The sequence below is a fragment of the Urocitellus parryii genome, chromosome 10, assembly GCF_045843805.1.
Source record: "Urocitellus parryii isolate mUroPar1 chromosome 10, mUroPar1.hap1, whole genome shotgun sequence".
NCBI lineage: Eukaryota > Metazoa > Chordata > Mammalia > Rodentia > Sciuridae > Urocitellus > Urocitellus parryii.
This window is the reverse complement of record NC_135540.1, coordinates 18,548,720-18,554,719: the sequence shown is the minus strand read 5'-3', so window position 1 is coordinate 18,554,719 and position 6,000 is coordinate 18,548,720.

Below are 6,000 nucleotides of genomic sequence, written 5' to 3'. Positions count from 1 at the left end.
TTCCTTCTCTGTCTGCTTCCTGGCTGCAGTGGGCTGAGGAGCTTTCCTTTGCCATGTCCTTCCAACATGATGTTCTGCCTCATCTCAGGCCCAGAGCCATGAACTTGACTCACATGGACAGAACCTCTGAATCCCTGAGTCCAGAATAAACTTTTTTCTCCTTTAAGTTGTTTTTGTCAATATTTTGGTCACAGCAATGAAAAGCTGAACCAACATACCAAGTATAGTCATTAAAAAAAAAAAGTTGAAGGATATTCATTTTCCAATGTCAAAATTTACCAAGATGGTGTGGTCCCAGAAAAATGGAACAGAATGAGAGTCTAGAAATAAACTATGCTTGGTATCCCACAAAGGGGCCAAGGCAATTAAGTGTGGAAAAGGATAGTCTTTTCAACATCTCAACACACGATGCTGGGACATGTAAAAAGACTGAGCTAGGCCCCGAACTCACACGATACACAGAAATTAACTCAAAGTGGGTCAGAGGCAGATTAACAGCTAAAAAATATATTTTTTTGGAGGAAATATAGGGAGAAATCTTTCAGAACTTGGATTAGACAAAGATTTATTAGTTATGACAGTAAAAACATGATCCATAAAAGAAAAAAATGATAAATTGAATCTCATCAAATTTAAAAACTTTTGTGCTTCCAAGACCACCATTATGAAAATGAAAAGACAAGCCAGAAAAAGAGAGGAAATGTTTGAAAGTCATATACCTAATATAGGATGTATGTTCAGAATATTCCAACAATTCTTATATCTCAATAGTAAAAAGAAAACAACCCAATTAAAAATGGACAAAATATTTTGATAGACATTTCACCAAAGAAAATATGTGAATGGCTAATTAGCATATGAGATAGTGCTGAATTTCATTAGTCATTAGGGAAATGCAAATTAAAACCACAATGACATACCGTTTCATGCCCACTAGCCTGGCTGTAATCAAAAAGACTGACAAGATAGCCAAGGTTGTGGAGAAGTGGCCCACCTCTTCCATTGTTGGTGAGAATGTAAAATAGCACAGCCAATTTGAAAAATAGACTAGCAGGTTTTTGTTTTCTTTTTATTTAAACATAAACAATAAAATTAGAATGTCATTCTAGCAAACCGTATCTTCATATCTGCTTAAGGTAAATGAAAAGTGTGTGTGTGTGTGTGTGTGTGTGTGTGTGTGTATATATATATATATATATATATATATATATATATATATATATATTCATGATTTAAAAAATTGCACACAAATTTTTATGCATTATTATTCCTAATAGCCAAATAAAGAGTGATTCTATTTATATAAAAGTCCAGTAAAGGTGAATATATAGAGGAACCAGTAGATTATTGATTGCTTGGTACATTAAATGCCGGGTGGACATGGGGATTAACAGTTGATGAGCAGAAGGTTATTATTTGTGTGATGAAATGTTCTAAAATTGGATTTGAATGTAGGCTTAATAAAACTTAAATAAAATTAATAAAACAATAAAATTGCTAAAAGTCAAAAGGGGTGAATTATGCAGAATGTAAATTATATCTCCATAAATTTATTGAAAAATAATAAGTGGGTGATTAAAACAAGTGAAATCTTGGTATGTGCATCATCTTGATATCCACTGGGTTTCCTGTTAAAGTTTCCCTGTCTTCTTCATATTCCTAGTCCCAATGTTCAGAACACATCGGCCCCCATCAGAACACATCTGCACTCACCAGCAGAGGACTCTTTATCCACAGGATACAGTGGTGGGTGCAGAGCACATTATACCCACAGGAACAAGAGGCTGAACAGGACTTCATAAAACATACCTGGTTGTCATGGCTCAGTTGCTGGTAGCTTGACAAGCCCTTGTCCCCTAGTTCACCTACTCCTCATTCAGGCCTCTGCTGGAGCCACATGTTCCCAAGGAATTCCGACTTTTGGATCACAGGCCTGACCACCTTTGCATTTAAAAGCCAGTTCTTTGCTGCACAGACCCCCTGCTCTTCCCATCTCTTCTGCTTTGTCCTGGCCATGTTGCCACGTTACCTTGCTTTATAGCAATGTAATGTATTTCTGTGATTTCATTGTGGTTAAGATTAACTCAATACCAGTGATGTGGAACTTGTTACAAATATATACTTCTACGTTTGACCTACAAGACTCCTAGTAAGTGGCTTGGAAATAAGTAATTATGGCAAGCTCCAATGACAAATCTGTCTATGTGGAGTGTAGATCAGTTTTTGAGATCCAGAGATAAACCACAGAGAATGGAACATACCAGAGTACGTGTGTTTTCAAAATCATTATAGAGTAGAAAGTGTGTGTGCGTATGTGTGTGTACATGCACACAAGTGTGGACCTAGGCTGATTCCATATCTTGTCTTTTGTGACTAGTGCCACAATTAACATAGGTCTATAGGTGTCTTAACTTATTTTCCTTTGGATATACACCCAAGAGTGGTACCGCGGATGGTATAGTAGTTCTGTTTTAGGTTTTTGAGGAACCTCCGTAGTGTTTTCCCTAATGGCTCTTCTAATTTACATTCCTACAGACAATGAAGGAGGATTCATTTTCTATACATCCTCATAAGCACTTGTTCTTGTTGTTTTTGTTTTTGTACTAGCCCTTCTAATTGAGATGGAATTTAAAAGTAGCTTCAGTTTACATTTTCATGATGACTAAAAGATGTTGAGTATTTTTTTTCATAAATTCATAGACCATTAGGATTTTTTTTTCTTTTAAGAAGTGCCTCTTCAGGTTATTTGCCCATTTTTGATTGGATTACTTATGATTTTTGTTGTTGCAATTAAGTTTTTTTGATTTCTTTATATAGTCCGGATATCCTCTGTCAGATGAATAGATGGTAAAGATTTTCTCCTGTTCTGTAGGTTGCCTATTCATTCTGTTGACTCTTTCTTGAGCTGTTCAGAAGTCTTTTAATCTTATATAATCCCATTTGTCAATTCTTAGTTTCATTTCCTGAGCTATTTCAGTTTTATTGTCTGTGCCAATGTCTTGAAGTGTTTGCACTATGTTTTCTTCTAGTCATTTCAAACTTTTAGATATTAAGGTTTCTGACCCATTTTGGACTGATTGTTGTGTAGACAGAGGGGTAAAGGTCTAGCCTCAGTCTTCTACATGTGGATATCCAGTTTTCCCAGCAACATTTGATGAAGAAGTTGTCCTTCTTTAATATATCTTTGTAAAGAGCATAAAGTTGACTGAAGATATATGGGCATGCTTCTGGGTTTCCTATTCTGTTCCCTATTTACTAAAAAATTAGTAAACTAGGAGTAGAAAGAAACTGTATCAACTTTAAAAAGACTATCTCTAAAAATACCCTACATCTAACATCATGCTTAATGGTGATAAACTTGGGGTTTTTCTAATTAGGTACAAGGCAATTCTATTTTTATGAGAATATCATGCTCATTTTGTTACTATGGCTCTGTGGTATCTTCTGAAATCAGGTATTGTGAAACCTCCAATGTTGCTCTTTTGCTCAGGATTACTTTGGCCACTTGAGTTCTTTTGTGTTTTCAAATGAAATTTAGGAGTGTTTTTTCCTAGTTCTCTGTGTTAGTTTTTCATCGCTGGAGCCAAAATACCCGATAAGAACAACTCAGAGGAAGAAATGTTTATTTTGAGTTCATGGTTTCAGAGGTTCAGTCCATAATCAGACAACTCCGTTGCTCTGGCCCCGAGGTGAGGCATCATCATGGTGAAATGGTGTGGTGGAGGAAAGCTTCTTAGATCACGGCAGCCAGGAAGAAGAGAGAGAAAGAATTTTGATTGAGATTGCATTAATTCTTTAGATCAAGCTGGAAAGAACTAACATTTTGACAATATTGAGTATTCCTATCCTTAAGTTAGAATACCTCTCCATTTATTTAGTCCTTCTTTGATTTAATTAATCAGTTTTGTAGTTTGATTATATAATCTTGCATATATTTTGTTAGATTTATTTAGACTTTTCATTTTTTGGAATGCCAGTTGAAATCATATTTTCTTTTAATTTCAAATTCCACTTGTTCATTTATGGTATGTCAGAATGATTGACTTTGTACGTTAACATTGGATCTTGACACTTTTCTGCAATCAGTTAGTATTCCAGAAGGGTTTGCTGTTGGTGGTGTTGCTGATTCTTTCATTTTTCTACAGGTCATTTATAAGGCAATTTTATTTCTTCCTTCTTAATCTCTATACCTTGTCTTTTCTTGTCTTATTGCATTACTTAGAGGTTGCTATACAATGTTTAAAAACAGTGAAGGAGAAATCCTTGCCTTATACCTAATTAGAAAAAACCTCAAGTTTTTCACCATTAAGCATGATGTTAGATGTAGGATATTTTTGGAGATAGTCTTTATAAAGTTGATGCAGTTCCTTTCTACTCCTAGTTTACGAATGTTTAAAAAATCTTGAATGGGTTTTATATTTTGTCAGATACTTTTTCTTCATCTACTAATATGATCATATGACTTTTCTTTTTTAGCCTGTCTGTGTGATGGATTACATTAATTGATTTCCAAATGTAAAACAAGTCTCGTATATATGTAATAAATCCCATTTGATTGTATTCATGAGAGAGATTGTAAATTTTCTTTCTTGTAATGTCTGTTTGGTTTGGGAGAGTACTCCCGTCCTCATAGAATGACAGGATATCTTCCCCTTCGCTCCTCTCTTCTGGAAGAGATTACAGAGAAATGTTTATAATTACTTCCTTAGAATTTATTAGAACCTACCAGTGAACATATCTGGGTCCAGTGCTTTCTTTTAGGGAGGTTAATAATTATTGGTCCAGTTTCTAAATAGATGTAGATCTACTCAGATTATCTATTTCTTCTTGTGTGAGTTTCGGCAGCCTTTGTCTTTCAAGAACTATTCCATTTCATCTAAGTTATCCAATTTTGTGGTATGGAGTATCTTTCCTTTCATTGCCCATGAGATCTGTGGTGATGTCACTTTTTAAATATCTGATATTAGTAATTTTTCTGTCTGTCTCTCTCTCTTTGCTTTCCTTCTCTTCCTCATCATTCTCCTCCTCCTCTTCCTCTTCTACTCTTCCTCCTCCTGCTCCTCCTCCTTCTTATTAGATTTGCTAGAATCTTTTTTATTTCACTGACATTTTTCTCCCCAAAGGACTTACTTTTGTTTTATTGTATTCTCTATTGAGTTCTTTTTTTCCAAATTCATTGATTTCTGGTTTAGTTCTTATTGTTTCCTTTTCTCTGCTTTCTTCTGATTTAATTTGCTCTTCTTTTCTAGTTTCCTGAGGTGGAAGCATAGATTATTGGTTTTATTCATGTTTTCCTTTTCTAATATGTTCATTTAATGCTGTGAATTTCTAAGCATTACTTTTGCTTCATTCCATTAATTCTAATAAGAATTAATTCTAATTGTAATTTCATGTAGCACAATATATTTTAAATTTTTCCCTGATGTTTCTTTTTGACCCATGTATTATTTACAAGTATATTTTTTAATCTCAACGTATTTCTGGTTTGTATTTGTTGTTGTTATCTGTTATTCAGTTCTACTTTAATTCCATTATGGTATGAGAGCAGATATATGACTTTGATTCTTTAAAGTTTGTTAAAGAGAGTTTTTAATGCTTCCAGAAAGGTCTGTGTTAGTGAATATTTCATATAAGCTTCAGAAAAATGTGTATTCTGCTGTTGTTGGATGATACAGATTCCCATTATATATCATTGATTGTGTTTTCTACTATGACTGTGTCCTAACAGATTTTCCTACCAGCTTGATTTGCCTATTTCTGATAAAACAGTATTGAAGTTTTCAGCCATGATAGTAGATTTATCTGTTTTCTCCTGAGATCTATCCATTTTTGGTCAGTGTAGTTTGACACTCACTTTGTTTTTTAGGCTTATAAACGTTAAGAACTGTTATATCCTCTTGGAGATGTGAGCCCTTTATCATTATGTGATACTCTTTGTTATCTCTGATAACTTTTCTTGCTTTAAAAATCTCCGTTTCTGAAGCTAATATTGGTACTCTG